The sequence below is a fragment of the Ovis aries genome, chromosome X (genome assembly GCF_016772045.2).
Source record: "Ovis aries strain OAR_USU_Benz2616 breed Rambouillet chromosome X, ARS-UI_Ramb_v3.0, whole genome shotgun sequence".
Lineage (NCBI taxonomy): Eukaryota > Metazoa > Chordata > Mammalia > Artiodactyla > Bovidae > Ovis > Ovis aries.
In genome coordinates this window covers 9,781,342-9,803,131 of record NC_056080.1, presented here as the reverse complement: position 1 = coordinate 9,803,131, position 21,790 = coordinate 9,781,342, and the positions used below count along the sequence as shown (strand labels likewise).

General features: G+C 40.2%; 1 protein-coding gene and 1 pseudogene across 2 annotated transcripts in view; both read left to right on the top strand.

Annotated features, from left to right (window-relative positions):
- Positions 1–21,790, top strand: part of ARHGAP6 (Rho GTPase activating protein 6) — a 542,302-nt gene that overhangs the window by 13,759 nt on the left and 506,753 nt on the right. The window lies entirely within an intron of this gene.
- The window catches only part of LOC132658764 (glycogen synthase kinase-3 alpha-like), a 34,611-nt pseudogene extending 12,821 nt beyond the window's left edge, over positions 1–21,790 (top strand).

The following is a 21,790-nucleotide window of genomic DNA, read 5'->3' as shown; positions in this document are numbered from 1 at the left end:
GGTTTTCTATCCAGTCGAGATATCCCTGTGGTGCTTAAATCCTATCTACGACATCTCCAGGCCCAGCACTGGCCCTGCCCCAACGGAGACCTTCAGAGTTCTGCCTTTAGATTATCATAGACATGGTTAATTCTTCCTGGAATTGTGTTCAAAACAAGCCTCCCTAGGACTTTTATCATGCTACAAATGAATTCTGCCTCTCCCCTCATACAGATTATCACAAATATTGCATTATCATTGTCAGTAAAGAAGTATAGGTTCGCTTATGAAAGCATCTGTTATGAAAGCTTATGAAAGCTTCTGAGCATCAACACAAAGTTTGGTCATATTTTCTCTTTGACAGAGAAAAATCATGGATATATATAAAACCAGAATTGAAGAACTGGTTACATGAAAATTAAACTATTGACCTGAAGGTATCTGGCAAATTGCTTAGAGAAATCCAGGATTAGAACTTTTTGTCTCTAGGTTCTTGCTGCTAACCCAGTGAGTCAGGTTTCTTCCTTTGATGATTTATAAAACAACTCAAAGACAGGTGCACGTTTCATATTGTATCACAGAGGGTGGCTCTGGGTCTTTCAGCATGCTCCCAAAGAGGCATGTTGAATCTGGCTTCTAATGGAAATATATTGTCAAAAAATCGTGTGGTCAGAACGTGTTTGTCAAAACGCCAATAAAATAAAAGTGAAAGGCGATATGGAAATAGTAAGCAGCCTTGAATGTCATGAAGTGTGATGTGAGTCCCAGGCTAACTTCAGAAGCTCAGAGTCATGAACTCAGTCATGAAATGTTGCTGCAATGACAACATTTTAATCCTTTAATTTATGATTAAATTGGAAATAAATTACTTTTTCACTGAGGGTGCCCTTTTGAAGATCAGTAAAAAGTGCTATGCAGATGATCAGATATTTAGGTTCTTGTTCAGGGTTCTTATAACTGAAAAAGGTTATTCAGAGTGACAAGATATTTTTTAGAAAGTGAAATAGTTTATTTCTCTTTCCAGTATTATTCAGAGTTTCATTTTTTCCCAGGGGAGAGGGATGGAAGCTAGATACAGAAGAATCAATATGTCATGATTGTCTAGTCTTTCCTCATCTAGAAATATCCCTTTTGTAGGAAATGTTTAAATAATGCTATGTATTTTACTGATCCCATAAAGTATCATTTCTAATTTATATAAAGATATGGAAGATATAACTTATGTAAATATTCACTGGAATCTAAAATCATTTAAAAAAGTAATTTTTTAAAAGTTCAAAGTAAGAACTTTTACTTTCAGAGTTCAGAGTAAGAAAGTTGAATGGTCAAGAAGAAAATTAACTTACCATACTTACAAAGATTCCTTTTGCGTTATTAATTAAATGTTTCTATGCAATATTTTGGGCTTCATTCATAGCTCAGTCAGTAAAGAATCTGCCTGCAGTGCAGGAGACCCAGGTTCAATTCCTGGATGGGGAAGATCCCCTGGAGAAGGAAATGGCAACCCACTCCAGTATTCTTGGCTGGAGAATCCCATGGACAGAGGAGCCTGCCAGGCTACAGTCCATGGGGTTGCAGAGTCAGACATGACTAAGCACATAAACCACCACCACCATGCAATATTTTTAGGCTTCCCTGGTAACTCAGCTGGTAAAAATCTGCTGGCAATGCAGGAGACCCCAGCTTGATCCCTGGGTTGGGAAGATTCTCTGGAGGAGGGTATGGCAGTATTCTTGCCTGGAGAATCCCCATGGACAGAGGAGCCTGGCTGGCTGCAGTCCATGGGGTCGCAAGGAGTCAGACACAACTGAGCAACTAATCACAGCACAGCACATGCAAACTTTTTACAAGGCAGAAAAATTAATTTTTTTTCTCTTATTTGGAATGACTTCTGCAGAGTTTTAGACCACAGTCTATTAGTGAAATTTTTCTGACTGTATGTCTATTCATACAGCTTTTAAGTTCATGATAACACCTTGCTTTAGAAATAAAAATGTTTGGTTGGATGTTGCCATGTATAATTGGAACATGGATAAATCATTTTGATAAAAATCAAAACTTTTAAAACTTCATGAAAAAAATTGTGGGAAGGGCACAAGTTCTGTGTCTTAGTTTGAGTTCCACCAAAGAAAGGACCTGGGTGAATGATCACCTTCTTTGGGAGGTGATCCCGGGAAGCAGGAATGACGAAGAAAAAATGAAATGCCATTATAAATTTGTGTCATAAAATTCACATCTGTGAACAAAGGAATGACCACGATTCCAGCAGGACCACTGGAAAGCATGCAGAATGCATCTCAGAATCATCTACCTGTGTTTCTGTTATCTATTTCGGTATAACAAACAATCCCCCAACTTAGTGATATGACTCTATGGGTCAGGAATTAAATGATCACAGCTCAGCTGGGCAGTTCTGCTCCACAGGGCATCAGCTGAACTCACTCATTTGGCTGCTTTTAGTTGGTGTCTGGGATGCCTGGAAAGTTCAGGATTTCTACACTTATATGTCTGGTGCATTGGTGATCCTCCATGTGGCCCCTCTCCCCGAGAAGATAGCTGGGGCTACCTCACTGCATGGTAATCTCATGGTATTTGGTCAGCATGAGTCACAGGGCCGGCCCAGATTCAAGGGCTAGGGAAATAGACTCCACCTGTTAATGGGAGAAGCAAAAATCACTTGTGGCCTTCTTGGATCTGTTTCAAGCTAAAATATGGGGAGATGGAGAATGTCTCCATTGGCTTCTTTTCTTTCTTTAAAAAATCTTTACTGAATTTGTTACAATATTACTTCTGTTTTACGTTTTGATTTTTTTGGCTGCAAGGTATGAGGGGACTTAGGTCTCTGACCAGGGATCAAACTCATATCCCTCTGCACTGGAATGCGAAGTATTAACCACTGGACTGCCAGGGAAGTCATTCCATTGGTTTCTATCCTGAATTGGTTGGACCTCGTAACCTCTTGCACGCGACCTAGTGTTCACTAGAGATGAATCACTAGGAGCACAAAGGTCAGTGTGAGCTTGAACAGAACTAACTTCCCAGCACAATCCTAGCCAAATTCAAAAATTTTAGCACAGGCTCATGGGGAGCAGCAAGTAGAATGTCAACCACAATCTTATTTAACTGAAGGACAGTATAATCATAGACTTCAGAGGTGTGTAAACCTGGGGTCAAATCCCAGAGCCACTATTTACAAGGTACAAATTTTAGTTTCTTCACCTTTAAAGGGAATACAACTATTCTCTTTGTAGGAGGTTGTGAAATCAATTGGTGAATGCACTTAGGCCCCATGGGCCATGAGGTGTCATACAGCTATGTCTATTGTTTATTACTCCATCTGCTTCATTCCTAAATGCTGTTATAGGCAGTGAACATGGATCTTATAATACTTTCAAAGGAAAAAAAAGGCAACAATACTATTTTTGGCTTTTTAAACTCTTAAGAAAATATGCAGTACCTGAGGCAACTATGTTACAGTGCAGTTTTTCCTCTACATATTAGGTTTTAAGATTTGTGTACAGTAATTAAAATTGTATCAAAAGACTGCTATTTGTTTCCTGTCAACTTTCATATACATACACCCATGAGTAAATGGCAAAATAAGCCCTTTCTTATGCAGAGTTGGGACAAAGAAGTTAAGACTATACATCCAATCCTGTAGTAGTTGTTCTTTAGGTAAGAGTTATTATATTGATTTCGGAGAAGGCAATGGCACCCCACTCCAGTACTCTTGCCTGGAAAATCCCATGGATGGAGGAGCCTGGAAGGCTGCAGTCCAGGGGGTTGCTGAGGGTCGGACACGACTGAGCGGCTTCACTTTCACTTTTCACTTTCACTTTTCACTTTCATGCACTGGAGAAGGAAATGGCAACCCACTCCAGTGTTCTTGCCTGGAGAATCCCAGGGACAGGGAAGCCTGGTGGGCTGCCGTCTATGGGGTTGCACAAAGTTGGACACGACTGAAATGACTTAGCAATAGCAATTATATTGATTTATCTGCTGCCCTTAGGGAATTTCCACATATTCTTTAGTAGGCAGTAACTGCAGCTGTGATACCCCTTACCTCCAACTGGCTATTAAAGTATCATTGTGCAAAGCTACTTGTTCTTAGAACTTACTCCATTGAGATCCTTCCAACTGACTGAATGTTAATAAAACTATAAGCAAGGTGAAAAGACAGCTTTCACAATGGGAGAAAATAATAGCAAGCGAAGCAACTGACAAAGAATTAATCTCAAAAATAAACAAGCAACTCCTGCAGCTCAATTCCAGAAAAATAAACGACCCAATCAAAAAATGGGCCAAAGAACTAAACAGACTTTTCTCCAAAGAAGACATGCAGATGGCTAACAAACACATGAAAAGATGCTCGATATCACTCATTATTAAAGAAATGCAAATGAAAACCACAATGAGGTACCATTTCACGCCAGTCAGAATGGCTGCGATCCAAAAGTCTACAAGCAGTAAACGCTGGAGAGGGTGTGGAGAAAAGGGAACCCTCTTACACTGTTGGTGGGAATGCAAACTAGTACAGCCACTATGGGGAACAGTGTGGAGATTCCTTAAAAAACTGGAAATAGAACTGCCATACAACCCAGCAATCCTGCTGCTGGGCATACACACTGAGGAAACCAGAATTGAAAGAGACACGTGTACCCCAATGTTCATCGCAGCACTGTTTATAATAGCCAGGACATGGAAGCAACCTAGATATCCATCAGCAGACAAATGGATAAGAAAGCTGTGGTACATATCCACAATGGAATATTACTCAGCCATTAAAAAGAATACATTTGAATCAGTTCTGATGAGGTGGATGAAACTGGAGCCTATTGTACAGAGTGAAGTAAGCCAGAAAGAAAACACCAATATAGTATACTAACGCATATATATGGAATTTAGAAAGATGGTAATGATAACCTTGTATGCGAGACAGCAAAAGAGACACAAGTATATAGAACAGTCTTTTGGACTCTGTGGGAGAGGGTGAAGGTGGGATGATTTGGGAGAATGGCATTGAAACATGTATATTATCATATGTGAAACAAATCACCAGTCCAGGTTCAATGCATGACACAGGATGCTCGGGGCTGGTACACAGGGATGACCCAGAGGGATGGGATAAGGAGGGAGGTGGGAGGGGGATTCAGGATGGGGAACACATGTACAGCCATGGCGGATTCATGTCAGTGTACAGCAAAACCAATACAATATTGTAAAGTAATTAGCCTCCAATTAAAATAAATAAATTTATATTTAAAAAACCACAGAGGAACACAAACAAGTATCTTGGGTTAGAACAGGCTTTCTAAAGCTTAGAGACATGAGGTGGCAAATGAAGAAATTTAATTTTTGTTATCATTAGTTGATAATTGATATCAGCTACTGGAGTATTATCAATCATTCTTACCAATTAACTCATTCACCAAACAATTCAGCACATCTTAAGTGTTGAATTCTGGCTTTATCAAAATGATAATTGTTACAATTAATATTTTTGAATGCTTGCCTTGAGCTCGTTATCCTACTACATGCTTTAAAAAGGAATGGATCGGGCATATAGCCAATAAGCTAAGTGAATGACTTGACTCCGTTTCCCAGAATGCATCAGGCCTACACAGCTCACCGATGAAATCACTGTGATTAAATTTCTGAGGCACACCTAAGGACACATGGTTGTCACAGTGCAGTAGCAGTGGGAAGATGACCACAGTGGTAATCACTCTAGGCCAAGGCCCAGAGTGCTCCCAGGAATTGGCTTACAGAGACATCAAAGTGATTGGCAGTGGCTCATTTGGGGTCGTGTACCAGGCATGGCTGGCAGACACCAGGGAACTGGTGGCCATCAGGAAGTTTCTCCAGGACAAGATGTTCAAGAACTGAGAGCTGCAGATTATGTGTAAGCTAGATCACTGCAATATTGCAAGGCTGAGATGCTTTTTCTATTTCAAAAAGGAGAAGAAAGATGTTATTCAGTTGCTAAGTCATGTCCAACTCTTTGCGACCCCATGGACTGCATGGAAGCATGCCAGGCTTCCCTGGCCTTCACTGTCTCCTGGAGTTTGCTCAAACTCATGTCCATTGATTCAGTGATGCCATCCAACCATCTCATTCTCTATCACCCCCTTCTCCTCCTGCCCTCAGTCTTTCTCAGCTTCAAGATCTTTTCCAGTGAGTTGGCTATTCACCACAGGTGACCAAAGTATTGGAGCTTCAGCATCAGTCCTTCCAATGAATATTCAGAATTGATTTCCTTTAGGATTGACTAGTTTGATCTCCTTGCTGCCCAAGGGACTCTCAAGACTCTTCTCCACTAGCAGTTTGAAAGCATCAATTCTTGGTCACTCAGCCTTCTTTATGGTCCAACTCTCACATCTGTACATGACTACTGGGAAAACCATTGTTGTTCAGTCACTCAGTCATGTCCGATTCTTTGTGACCCCATGGACTACAGCACACCAGGCTTCCCTGTCCTTCACCATCTCCCAGAGTTTGCTCAAACTCATGTCCATTGAATCAGTGATGCCATCCATAGCTTTGACTGTACAGACCTTTGTCGGCAAAGTGATCTCTGCTTTTTAATATGCTATCTAGCTTTGTCATAGCTTTTCTTCCAAGGAGCAAGCATCTTTTAATTTCTTGGCTACAGTCACCATCTTCAGTGATTTTGGAGCCCAAGAAAATTAAGTCTGTCACTGCTTCCCTGGTGGCTCAGATGGTAAAGCATCTGCCTGCAATGCGGGAGACCTGGGTTCAATCCCTGGACTGGGAAGATCTCCTGGAGAAGGAAGGATATGGCAACCCACTCCAGGATGCTTGCCTGGAAAATTCCATGGACGGAGGAGCCTGGTGGGCTACAGTCCATGGGGTCGCAAAGAGTTGGACATGACTGAGCGACTTCACTGTTTCCCCATGTTTTCCATGAAGGAAGATGAGGTTTACCTAAATCTGGTGCTGGAATATGTGCCTGAGACAGTGTACCAGGTGGTCTGCCACTTTACCAAGGCCAAATTGACCATTGCTATCATCTATGTCAAGGTATATATGTACCAGCTCTTCCAGAACTTGGGCTACCTCCGTGCTCAGGGTGTGTGTCACCCGTACATCAAGCCGCAGAACATGCTGGTGGACCCTGTCACCCCTGTCCTCCAGCCCTGTGATTTTGGCACTGCAAAGTGGTTGGTCTGAGGGGAGCCCAATGTCTTGTACATCTGTTCTCAATACTACCGGGCCCCAGAGCTGATCTTCAGAGCCACTGAAAGTGAAAGTCACTCAGTTGTGTCTGACTCTTTGTGACTCCATGGACTATAGAGTCCATGGAATTCTCCAGGCCAGAATACTGGACTGGGTAGCCTTTCCCTTCTCCAGGGGATCTTCCCAACCTAGAGATCGAATCCAGGTCTCCCGCATTGTGGGCAGATTCTTTACCAGATGAGCCACAAGGGAAGCTCATTCATTAATGTGTGTGTGGTTAGCTGGTTGCCTGCTCCCTGAGCTCCTCCTAGGCTAGCCCATCTTCCCTGGGGACAGTGGGGTAGACCAGCTGGTAGAGATCATCAAGGTACTGGGAACACCAACGTGGGAAGAGATTTGAGAGATGAATCCCAACTACACAGAGTTCCAGTTCCCCCAGATTAAAGCTCACCCCTCGACAAAGGTATTCAAATTGAATGGCCCCTGAGGCCATTGCACTCCACTCTAGCCTGCTCACACTGGAAGCCTGTGCCCAAATCTTCTTTGATGATCTTCAGTGTCCTGGAACCCAGCTCCCCAGCAACCGCCCACTTCTCCTTTCTTCAATTTCAGTCCTCTCCTTTCTTCAATTTCAGTCCTGTCCAACTCACTGTCCAACCATCTCTCAACACTGTTCTCATCTCTTCTCACTTGAGGACCCCAACAGGTGCTCCCTTCCTCACCCCATCCTCATAAACTTTAAGTAACGCTCAGACCAGCCTGGACTTGACAGTTGACTGATGCCTCAGCTCTTCTCACCAGCTCTTCCTGAGGGCACCACCAACTACCCCTTCCATCTGGGAACCCTCAGGGGGCTGGGAATGGGGGCCATAGCCCACCAAGCTCTTTCCCTGACTGGGCCTCTGGACTAGAGGGCAGAGGTAATGAGTCCCTCTCCCCACCGATGGGAGGGAATAGAAGGAAGGACAGAGGATGAGGGGTGGGCATGAGGACTTTCTACCCCTCAGCCCCCTCCTCTCCCCCAGGTCTCCACCTCCTTCAACCTCCCTGCCCTCCTGTGTCCCTTGTGAATGGAACCAGAGCAGTGCCTTTCCTCTTCCCTTCCCTGGCCCCTGGGTGTGAATAGATTTTTTTTTTTCCTTAAAATGTCGATTCACACCATCCAACCTGGACTCTTCCCTTCCTACGGCTGTGTTCCCCCTCTTGTCCTCTGCCCCTAAGGCCTCCTCCCTCCTGTCCCCACCCTGGAGGGCAGAGGCAGTGGGGGAGCTACTCATGTCTTAGTTTCCACAGTAAGACTTGCCTGTGTACAGACCTCCATTCGATAAATTTTGGCATTAAAAAAAAAGCAATGGATCACTAAATCCTCAAAATAATCCTAGGAAGTTTGAAGCCAATAAATGGCAAAGGGAGGATTTAAATCCAGCTCTGAGAATTCCACCCAGAAAAGAAAATAACATGTGGTCCTTGTTCCGAATGTTCTCAGTCTAGAGGGACATGTTATAACAATAATAATGGCTAACAATTATTGAGTGCTTACTTGAGTCAAACTCTTTTAGAATTACTTTATTTGCATGACTTCACTGAGTTCTCATATCAACTGCATGAGATGTTTTTATTAGCCCAGTTATCTAGACAAGGAAGTTTAGACACAGAATTAAGTAATTTGCTCTAAGTTACACAGCTGGTAGGAGATTGGGTCAGGATTTGAATCCAGATAGCCTGTTTTTTGGAGAAGGCAGTGGCACCCCACTCCAGTACTCTTGCCTGGAAAATCCCATGGATGGAGGAGCCTGGAAGGCTGCAGTCCATGGGATCGCTGAGGGTCGGACACGACTGAGCGACTTCCCTTTCACTTTCCACTTTCATGCATTGGAGAAGGAAATGGCAACCCATTCCAGAGTTCTTGCCTGGAGAATCCCAGGGACAGGGAAGCCTGGTGGGTTGCCGTCTCTGGGGTTGCACAGAGTCGGACACGACTGAAGCGACTTAGCAGCAGCAGCAGCAGCATATAGGCTATATTCAGAATCTTATCACATGAGATAAAAGAGAGTTTTCTAGATAATGCTCTAAGAATGCATAAGAGAGAAAGTCAAACTCTGCCTGAGGAAGCCAGAGGAGATGATATTTCAGGTCATTCTTCAAATAAGGAACAAGATGATATTTGAGGTCAGTCTTCAAATAAGGAATGTGTCTGGCAACAGGGATGGGGAGGAAGGCAAGTAGAAGAAACAGAATGAGCAAAGGTATGAAAGAATTAGTAAGCAGGGCAGTGTCCAGAAACTAAAAATCATATAATATGTTTCAAAGGTAGGTCATGAATTCTTAAATTGTTTTGCATATGAGTTATTTTTTTACGCAAGCAGCCTTTAAGATTGAAAAAAAAGCAGGACAAACAATAAATACACACTATCTTTTTAACTTTACATTTTGAAAAAATTTTTTGGCCTGACCCCCGCCTCGTGTCTTGTGGGATCTTAGTTCCCCTACTAGGGATCAAACTTGGACCCTGCCAGTGAAAGCATTGAGTCCTAACCACTGGACCACCAAGGAATTCCTGAAATAATTTTAGATTTACAGGAGAGTAGCACAGATAGTCGGAGAAGGTGATGGCACCCCACTCCAGTACTCTTGCCTGGAGAATCCCAGGGACAGGAGAGCCTGGTGGGCTGCCGTCTGTGGGGTTGCACAGAGTCGGACATGACTGAAGCGACTTAGCAGAAGCAGCAGCAGCAGCACAGATAGTACAGAGGGCTCCCGTATACCTTTATCCAGCTTCCCCTAACATTAATTTCTTATATAACCATGGTGCATTTATGAAAACTAAAAAACACACCTTGGTGACAGGCTTGTTACCAAAGTAGTCTTGGAAATGCCAGCTGAGGTACTTTTAAGAGAAATACAGAACTTACTTGGATTTCACCGTTTTCTTTTGTTAACTAAAATTATTTTACATTTGTTTGGTTAAAGAAATGGAGTTACAATATTAATGAGGTCATTTTTATTTTAATAATTTTTAATTGGAGTATAGTTGATTTACAATGTTGTGTTAGTTTCTGCTATACAGCAAAGTGAATCAGTTATACATATATATCCACTCATTTTTAGATTCTTTTCCCATATAGATCATTACAGAGCACTGAATAGAGTTCCCCGTGCTGTACAGTAGATTCTTACTAGTCATCTTTTATACTCATATATAGTAGTATGTATCTGTCAGTCTAATGGGTTCATATTTTTCACCAGTAAAAGTGGCAAAGGTAAAAATGATCAGTTCTCAAAGTTAGCAAGTTGACAAAAAAAGAAAAAAAAAACAACTTATAAAGTGGTATCAGACTTCGTAGTTATTTGGCAATACCTGCTAAAATATTATCAGTGTGTGTACTTATTAAAAAAATTTTTTTATTTAAATTTTTTTACTTTTTAGTGTGTTAGTCACTGAATTGTGTCCAACTCTTTTCAACCCCATGGACTAAAACCCGCCAGGCTTCTCTGTCTGTGAAATTCTCCAGGCAAGAATACTGGAGTGGGTAGCCATTCCCTTCTCCAGGGGATCTCTTTCCAACCCAGGGATTGAACCTGGGTGTCCTGCATTGTAGGCAGATTCTTTACCATCTGAACCACCATTAGAGTATAGTTAATTTACAATGCTGTGTTGTTTTCAGGTGTACAGCATAGTGATTCAGTTATACATATATATATATATATGCATATATATATTCTTTCTTTTTCAGATTCATTCTTTCAGATTCTGCAATAGGTTAATACAGAATATTGAGTAGAGTTCCTTGTGGTATACAGTAGGCCCTCGTTGGTTATCTCTTTTGCATATATTAATAGTAGTGTGGATGTCACTGTTTTTCACATTAATGTTCTTTTTCAGTTCCAATTCCAAGATCCCATTTAGTTAGCACGACTTAGTTTCTTCCAAGCAGTCTTTCATGATCTTTCCACATTAAAAAAGTGCCAGCCAGGTATTTTGGAGAATGTTTCTCAATTTTGGTTTGTCTGATGTTTCCTGATGATTCAAGTGTGGTAATGGCAAGAATACATGCAACATAATTTGAACACCAAGGGTCACTGTTCATCTACATTAGTAAAATATAATGTATCTGTTAACAGTGATTTTTTTTTAACCAATCAGCCACATATTCCTGTCCTGCCTGTATGGTAGCGTGGTCATATGGTTCCAGTACTGAGGGTATAGACTGTGGCTAAGGGGCTAAAGAAAGCCACATCCTGACAGTGACAGCACTAGCAGCCAACGTATGTGATTGGCCCTTCAGCCATATGCTTTCTCTCTAATCTGGATTTTCCCACCCTTCTTCTCCGTCACATCAGAGGCTCTCTCCCAGGGTACTGCTTTGTCTGCCTTTATTGCCTCCCTGGGCCATCAACAGGCATTTCTTTGGGTGCTGTATTTGTTGGCGTGTGAGATTGGGAGAAATCCAAGATCAAAATGCTCTTTGTCATTCCCCTATCAGAGGGGGTTGGAAGAGTTGAGCTTTGAATAAATATTCATTTACATCAGCAGCATTCCTCTGTACTTGTCCAGAGCTTACATCTCTCTTGTTAACAGTGCTAGAATAAACACATAATTCTACCAAAATATTAGCAGTGTGTGCTGTTTTCTTTCACTTGCCAAGATTGTTTTATAATAAATGCCATTAAAAAAACATACCATTGGCCAACGTCCTCAGCAATTACATTAATATCTCCAAAGAGCAAAGTATGGATTTGCGAGGTGCTTTGCAGAGAAAAATGGAATACACCTTTATACTGCATTCCTTGAGTATACTGATCTTGTTACCCTTCAGCTTGATTTTAACTTGAAATATTTCTCTTGGTTAACAAAAGTTGATGTCATTATTTTCTATGATACTAAGTATCTCTTGCAAGGTAAATCTAACATACGGTTTCTTTAAAACTGAGCAATACTAAAACAGACGTTTGTAATGTGCTTTCCTGGTAGAAATTTGTAGATTAAATTGGATATTCATGTTTGTCAAATAAAATTTCACTCAAATGGAAGAAATGGGTTTTCTCATGATTTTGTCCACTTGTTAATATTATGTCTTAGTTTCAGCTCTCGCTTCTGTCCTTTAGAGATGCAAATTATTGTTTCCCTCCTTGGTTGAATACTAGTCCCATATTTCCTTTTGCCTATAGGATAGTTCTCCTTATAGGTTCCATCTCACTTCAAACTCTAAATGTTCAAATAATTAGTGATCTTTTCTCCCTGAAAAGGAACAGTAACTAAATGAATAAACATATCACAACCAGCTTTTTCTCTAAACTTTCCTGTTTTCTTCCATGATAACCATTTTTGTAGCCTTAGAACCTTGAAAATATTTTTGACTGTTCCTTCTCGTTTATATTCTGTATTCATATGGCCCCATATAAGGGAAGACTTATCCCTCTTTCTACACAGTGGCCATATTTATCTTTTCCTCTCTGTCCATCCTGGCACTGACCCTCATCTGTCATCTAGTCCTTCTAACTAGCTTCCTGAATGAGATTTTTCTCATTTCAATTCATACTTTCTTCTTCCTTAAGCACTAATATCATCATTTGATTTCCATGGCACCCCACTCCAGTACTCTGCCTGGAAAATCCCACGGATGGAGGAGCCTGGTAGGCCACAGTCCATGGGGTCGCAAAGAGTCGGACACGACTGAGCGACTTCCCTTTCACTTTTCACTTTCATGCATTGGAGAAGGAAATGGCAGCCCACTCCAGTGTTCTTGCCTGGAGAATCCCAGGGACGGGGGAGCCTGATGGGCTGTTGTCTCTGGAGTCGCATAGAGTTGGACACGACTGAAGTGACTTAGCAGTCCTTATTACACGTAAGACAAAATATCAAAAAAAGGTTTTTAAAAAAACAAAATATGTCATATAGACTTTTCCTATAGTTGTCACCCATTATCAATAGTTTGTACCTTTTGGTTGCCAAGGAGTAAATTTCATGGTATAGATATACCATAGTTTATCTATTAACCTGGAAAATAGTATTTGGCTGGCTTCCAGTTTGGGGTGATTATGACTAGAGCTACTATAAACATCTGTGTAAAGATTTCTGTGTGAACAGGAGTTTTCATTTCTCTAGGATAAATTCCAGGATGGGGATTGCTGAATCATATGGTGAATATGTGTTTAACTTTATGAGAAACTGTCAAACTATCTACCAGGATTGTTGTACCATTTTGTATTCCTACCAGCAGTGTGTGAGAATTCTAGATTTTCTGCATCCTTGTCAGCATTTGGTGGTGTTGGTGGATTCCATTTTTATCCATTCTAATATGGGTACGTGTGGTATCTCACCATGGTTTTGATTTGCATTTCTCTAAGAATGAACAATGTTTAACATCTTTTCATGTGCTTATTGGCCCTTCTTATATCTACTTCAGTGAAGTATCTGTTCAAGTCCTTTGCCTATTTTTAATATTTTTATAAGGTAAAATGCTCCCTAGGTTTCTCTAGGTAAGAGCATAATGAGAGCATCCATTTTCTCACACCAGTGGAAGCAGAAACTTCTAGCTTTGGAAGGCTGCAGTGTCAGAAAGTTTGAGTTTCTGGTGAGAGTGGCATCTGTCTGTGTGGCTGCTGCAAGGTTGAGATTTTGGAGGTAACATAAACTATAGCATCTGGAGTTGGAGGAGGATCAAATGCAGTTTAATTATTAGGTCAGCTCTATGCTGTTCTGAAAACCTTTTGGAAATTGTTCTGGAAAACTTGGTTCTGAGCCTCTCCATGATCCTCAGGTGCCCAATATCTTTTCAACTCCATTTCTGATGAGCTGGAGTCAGCTTCTCAGAACTTAGACAAGAATTATATACTGCACCAGTTAGCTATGGTTAGAATAAACTGTTTAACAAACAACCACAAAACTTAGCTTTGTGTACCATGGAACAATTATTTTTGTACCTTCTTCTGTAGGTTAATGAAGTAGTTCTGTTAATGTGGGCAGAACTTGGTTGATCTCTGCTGTGTTGCTTATGCATATGTGGTTATGTAGCATATTGGCAAAAGACGCTTCATCTCAGGTCCACATTGTCTCTCATTCTCCAGCAGACTCTCACAGCAGAGACAGGGTTGTAAGATAGGGAGAAGATGCTCCAAAGTCTCTTGAGGCATAGCCTGCAAACTGTATACCATCACTTCTGTTGTCTACTATTGTTTGAGCCACAAGGCCAACCCAAATTCAAAGAATAGGGGCATAGATGCTGCCTATTAATGGAAATTTCTGCCACATTGCAAGGCCCAATTCAGAAATCAATACACTCTATATATAATTGACTTGGAATTTTGAAGTGAGTGTGTATAAAAAGATAATTCAGAAGGAAATACATCAAAATATTAAATTATAATCTCTTCAGATGAATTGAAATCTCCTTTTTGCATTTTTGTATTTTCACTCATCTCAAGCATGTATTACTTGTATAAAGTTAAGCAATAATTATAAAAATTTTTATAGAAGCATAGTTGATATATAATGTGTTAGTTTCAGGTATACAGCAAAGTGATTCAGTTATACATATACGTGTATACATAGATATCTTCTTTTTCAATTTCTTTTATAGGTTATTATAAGATATTGAATATAGTTTCCTGTGTTATACAGTATGTTCTTGTTTTTTAAAATCTATTTAAAGTGAAATGAAAGTGAAAGTCACTCAGTCATGTCCGACCCTTTGCGATCCCATGGACTACACAGTCCATTGAATTATCCAGGTCAGAATACTATAGCAGTAAAGGTCCATATAGTCAAAGCTATGGTTTTTCCAGTAGTTATATATGGGTGTGAGAGTTGGACCATAAAGAAGGCTGAGTGCTGAAGAATTGATGCTTTCAAAATGTGGTGCTGGAGAAGACTCTTGGAGTCCCTTGGACTGCAAGGAGATCAAACCAGTCCATCCTAAAGGAAATCAACCTCGAATGTTCATTAAAAGGACTGATGCTGAAACTGAAGTACTTTCTTTGGCCACCTGATGTGAAGAGCTGACTCATTGGGAAAGACCCTAATGCTGGGAAAGATTGATGGCAGAAGGAGAAGAGAGTGACAGAGGACAGGATGATTGGATGGCATCATCGACTCAATGGACATGAGTTTGAGCAAACTCCAGGAGATAGTGAAGGCCAGGGAAGCCTGGTGTGCTGCAATCCATGGGGTTGCAAAGAGCTGGACATGACTTAGCGACTAAAGAGTAACAGCAACCTGTTGTAAAAGTGTGTTGGGCTTCCCAGATGGCCCTAGTGGTAAAGAACCTACCTGCCAATGTTGGAGAAATAAAAGATAAGTTTCTGGGTTGAAAGATCCCCTGGAGGAGGGTGTGGCAACCCACTCCAGTATTCTTGCCTGGAGAATCCTCATGGACAGACGAGCCTGGCAGGCTACAGTTCGTAGGGTTGCAGAGAGTCAAGCATGACTGAAGCAACTTGGCACGCACAGGAGCATAAAAGACGGGGTGGTTACTTCTCTCTCTGATGAAGGTGCTAACATTTCCTCCCAAATATCAAGAACTGTAAATTTTAGCCCTCTGGGGGGTAAACTTGTTTAGATTTTTTTTTTTGGTATAAAATTTTAAATGCACCGTTTTTACGTGGGAACCTCTACTTTTAAACAAAACCTTAAGTGTTTTTGTACTTACATTTCACAATAGCTGTCAAGAAGTAAGAATGTAAAAGGAGAGACATTTACTCTTATCTCTTAAGCTGGGGAGACTGGAGTCATGTGAGAAGGAACTCTGTGCTGTGGACTGTTCTGTTTGACTGTTGTTGGATGGATGGCTGGATGATGGATCTGTGATTGAGGTAATGGATAAGAAAACTGATTTTCTTTCTCAGTGCTTTCTGGAAAGTCTCAAATTGTTCTTCACAAAAAATGTAGGGAGGTTCTACAGGAGTACCCCTTTATTAAGGAGATTTCAGTTATAGCCTTTAGTTTTTTTGAAAAAGCTTTATTGAGATTTAATTCATACATGACACAACTCACTGATTTAAAACATAGAATCCATTTGTTTCTCTTTTAGGCCCAGAATTGTGAAAACATCAATTTTAGAGTATTTCATCACCCCAAGAAGAAATTCTGTATTCATTAAGCAATCACTCCCCATTCCTCCTTGTCCCCAGCCCCTGGAAACCACTAATCTGCTTTCTCTTTCTGTCTCTTTGGATTTGCCTGTTCTGGGCATCTCATGTAAATACAGTCATACAACATGTAGCATTTCATCTCTGTCTTCTTTTACTTAGCATAATTTTTTCAAGGTTCGTGTATCAGGACTTCATTTCGTTTTGTTACTGAATAGTATTCCAACATGCAAATATTCCAATGTGAGAGCACATCTGGTTTATCTGTTCATCAGTTGATGGACATTTGGGTTGTTTCTGCTTTTTGGCTCTTATGGATGATGCTGCGATGGATTCTCTTTTACAAATCTTTGTGTGTGGACATATATTATCAATTCTTTGGGGTGTATACCTAGGAGTGGCATTTTGGAAAACACTAAGGTTTTAAAAAAATTCACTGCTTAGGCTCATTTGGAAAATATGACAATGGATAGTGCTGGAAAGGTAGTGGTTTTTGTTTTTGTTTTGCCTACCCAAGGTGTGATTCAAAGGCATGTTATATGTAAATGTCTGAGGAGAGTTTCCAAAAAAGCAGCTCTACAGATGCTTCTGAGCAACAAGACCAAAGTTGGAATAAGTGCTCGGCATCTTTAGGTGAGTATTTGAAGCAAATTCTGCTGCTTGTTTCCAAGATATACCACATATATAAGAAATTAAATCTTATATTTAATATTGAATGTAAGGTATATTGCACATTGTTGTTATTACCATACATACATGATGAATTGGAAAAGATGCAATGGCTCCATGCCCATGGACTGAAAATGAGTAAAAGAAAGGGTAACGTTATAAACTATCCATTCTGTCAAGAACTATAGGAAAGATATGGATGTTTGTTATTTTTTAAAATGGTATTTTTCTATTGGGAGAAAAGCATAATGAGAAAAAAAGATGAGAAAGCAAGTGATGTTGTCAAGCTTTTGCCAGAATATGATTGATAATTACCTGCAGCTGAGCAGAAACCACGTGGGCATGCTTAGAATTTGCTCAAGCAGTTTCTAGGCTTTCTCCCTGTGGGCTGTTGAAATTCTTCAGCCCTAAGAGCATTTATTTGAACAAGGAGAATATTGCCTTGTTCTGACTATAGAGTCTATTCAAGCATGCAGAATGCATGTTTTGCTGAAATGCTCCAAAGACAGGTTGTGGAAATATTTATAATGTACACATCAGTTTATTCATATAATTTAAATGTATGCTTTTGTAATTTTAATTTTTCTCTAAAGTTCTTCAGTATCTATAAGACCAAATTTATTGCATCATTCATCACATGTGGTGTGACCTTCTTCAGGCTGAAAGTGTCCATTCAGCATATCACAACTAAAAGGTTCTCCTCCTTCTTAAATGCCAAGGCTTTGAGCTACTTACCATAATTGTTGGTGTGCCAAATCCCAGGCTTTGCGCCACTGTTGCTGAAGAATAAGATAAATGACTTTGGAAGAAGTTTTCTCCCAACTGGGTGATCTTCTCAGAACCACAAATGTCCCCTTCTTCCATGCAAGGGAATAGATTGCACTCTCCCCTCTCTCTGTGAGTATAGTTTCAGCAAGTCCTTGTCATTGCTGTTAATTCAGAGGTGCTGTCAACTTGAAGGTGACATGTGAATGGTGAATGGTGGATGTGAAACAAGGGGGCTCCCCACAATTCTTCTTTAGGAATAATATGATTGCTATGCCTTGATCCTTTATGAAACCAGACAGTTAGGTGACTGTTTATCCCAGGGACAAGTCTTTTCCCTATACCCTCTTACATTTACCAGCCAAGAAAAGAATTGATCCCTCAGTCCATCCACCAGCAAGTATTTGTCAAATACCCATGCCTCTGTCATTGTTCAAAGCCTTGTAAAAAAACAAAACTGCTTCAGCCTTCATACAGATTACCATTCTGGTTGGATAGGACACAGGAAAAGTTAGAGAATAGCATAGAGATATTAAACTGGAGTAAAACTGTATTGGAATACCTGCTAATTCCATCTAAATTGAGAGGATGGAGAATTTGGAATGATTAGAAGTGATTAACAAAGACCTCATAGAAAGTGGGCGACCTTGAACTGGCTCTGGAAGAAGATAGACTGTCAATATATGAAGTGGAGGCTCTTCCAGGCTTCTGAGGTTGGGGAAGAAATATGAGCAATGGCTCAGAGAGAGAAGCAGCCTGAACAACAGCTCCAAGGAAGAAGCAGTCCCTGCATGCATGAGATTATGATTGGAATTTCAGTTAGAGGATAAAGCAGCAAAGAAAGCTGGTTTGTAAGCACCTGAGCAAACCGTTTACTTTCTTGATGTTTCCTTGTTGGTCTCATAACATGTTTTCAATAAAAGAGTCTTCAAAGGACAAGGACTGTTGTGGTCCTTTGAAAAACTGAAAAACTATTTTTTCAGGGACAGCTGAAAAACTGTTTTTCACTGTTTGCGTGTATATATTCAATTTGAAAAATGCCATGAAGCAAACAAAAGCAGAGTTAGGATGAAGACCCAATTCCATATACAAGTTTCCATCTTCAATTCAATGAAAAGATTAGTCCTTTTAGGTTTTTGTTTGTTCAGATGGGAAGTAAAATATAGACATGGACCTAGAAGATAATGCAGATAACAGGTTTGTTTTCTTGAGTGATGGATGTGGAATTAACAGCTCGCCTGATGAGAGAGCAGTGAGGGTGAATTAGAATGCATGCTTGGTTTTCCAGGGCATTGCTTTGGTCTCTTTTATATTTTATTGGATTTTTAAATTATGGGATCAGAAGCTTATCAAAAACACTGCTGTAAGAGAACACATTGAATACAATTAACAAAAGGATTCAGTCCTCTGTTAACATCAGCAGTCATCCAAACGTGTACTTTTTTTCTAGCATAAAGTCATAGCTGTAGGGCTGACGTTTTGCTTATTAAAAATCACTTAAAATCTTAATATCAGATCAGGTCAGTTGCTCATTCATGTCCAACTCTTTGTGACCCCATGAATCGCAGCGCACCAGGCCTCCCTGTCCATCACCAACTCCTGGGGTTCACTTAAACTCAAGTCCATTGAGTCAGTGATGCCATCCAGCTGTCTCATCCTCTGTCATCCCCTTTTCCTCCTGCCCCCAATCCCTCCCAGCATGAGTCTTTTCCAATGAGTCAACTCTTCGCATGAGGTGGCCAAGGTACTGGAGTTTCAGCTTTAGCATCAATCCTTCCAAAGAATACCCAGGGCTGATCTCCTTTAGAATGGACTGGTTGGATCTCCTTGCAGTCCAAGGGACTCTCAAGAGTCTTCCCCAACACCAAAGTTCAACAGCATCAATTCTTCGGCACTCAGCTTTCTTCACAGTCCAACTCTCGCATCCGTACATGACCACAGGAAAAACCATAGCCTTGACTAGATGGACCTTAGTTGGCAAAGTAATGTCTCTGCTTTCCAACATGCTATCTAGGTTGGTCATAACTTTCCTGCCAAGGAGTAAGCGTCTTTTAAATTTCATGGCTGCAATCACCATCTGCAGTGATTTTGGAGCACCCCCCCCAAAATAAAGTCTGACACTGTTTCCACTGTTTCCCGTCTATTTCCCATGAAGTGATGGGACCAGATGCCATGATCTTCGTTTTCTGAATGTTGAGCTTTAAGCCAACTTTTTCACTCTCCTCTTTCATTCTCAATAAGAGGCTTTTTAGTTCCTCTTCACCTTCTACCATAAGGGTGGTGTCATCTGCATATCTGAGGTTATTGATATTTCTCCCAGCAATCTTGATTCCAGCTTGTGCTTCTTTCAGCCCAGCATTTCTCATGATGTACTCTGCATAGAAGTTAAATAAGCAGAGTGACAATATACAGCCTTGATGTACTCCTTTTCCTATTTGGAACTAGTCTATTGTTTCAAGTCCAGTTCTAACTGTTGCTTCCTGACCTAAAAGGAAGCTTAAACAATCATAACTCAAGTTCACATCTACTTTTAAAACTCAATGGGATTTGGGAGTTGATGCTGTAGCAGGTTGGTGATGATCTCTGTCAGTATTTCCCTCCTCCCTTTTCTCTGTTGTTCTTACTCTTACTACACACACTCTCTAAAATATATGACAAAAGTAAAATCCTGTGAAAATTTATTTTGAAGCCACAGTATCATACAGGTGTCTAATTCAGAGGGAATATCTTTAAAATAATTTACATTATTTTTGTAATCTGTACCAATGTCCCTTTTTAATTTCAGTCTTATGTTTCTGCCCCCTTCCACTCCTGCTGCCTTGGCAGGCTTTTCCCCTTTCACATTTCTTAGATTCTGGGTTTTCATTCCTGATTTTTGGCATTCAGAAATCCCTTCAGAAGAGACTTTCAATTCATGCTTCCTAAAACCTCTAATTTTCAGGTTAGCTAAATTATAAACTTCCCCATTTACAAGTGTGGCATTCCTCTGCAGCCTAACATTTTTCTAAAAATAGAATTCATTATCCATTAGATCGTATTCATTCTAATATACCAAATTAGTGCTTTAACCTTTTGTTCTTACTAGCTAATAACATTTTCAATTTAAAAATGTAAGTCTTTTAGTCTGGGGTTACATGTGATTTTTCTTTCATCTGTTGGAAGTGATTATTTTCTTCCTTTGGGTTGGAAATTAAAACTTGAATTTAATATTAGGAGAGTAGTAATTTGGCCCTATTTTCTCTGTCTGCCAACTGACTCCTTGTTCAGTGGACAGATACCAGGAAGAGTTATTGTTACAACTGAAAACAAGTGGAGATTTTAATGAAGGGTATAGAGTGAATTTTAGATGACAATTTTCACTAAAAATATCTAAACAGTTTAGCCAAATTAGTTGTGTGGTTGTGCAGACAATTCATTTAAATGTCTGAAATTCGGTTATTTGCACACAGAACCCAAACATTATTTCAGCCTTCAGTTTTGCATGTATGCCAACTGGCCAGCAATTTTTGAAGATTTAGTTCTGTCAGATTTACCTCAGACCACTGATTTTGCATTGCTTCTGTCAGTATTTTTCAGTGTTATGCTTGCTCTTTTTGGACTTTATCATTTTCTTCAGTCCAACAGTAAACATTATTCAGAATTTATTTTATGTTGGAGTAGATAGTCTTAGATACTAATTGCCTAATAAAGGCTCTCTTTCCCACTTTTTGTTTCTTCTCATGGTATTGTTTATATTTTACCTTCAATAGTTGTCCCACTACTGTATGAAAAACTTGCAGTAATTGTTGTCCGTATCTGCGCAATCCTCTGATTTGCTTCCTTATGGGAATTCAGAATAAGTTTTTTCCTGACTTAATTGAAAACTGTCATTCTTGTTGCTCTGGCCATATTGTTTTGTCAGGAACGACAACCTTCTTTGTATTATGAACATTATTTCTCATTTTTCTTTCTCTGTAAGGAGAAATTAATCACTGTTATCTGAATGTTGATGGAACTACTCAAAAACTAACTTCAGAGAGTCTTAAAAGAATCATTTTAACTTAAGCCACCCAACCACTAATAATTAGGAGAATTAAAAATGCCAATAAAAACA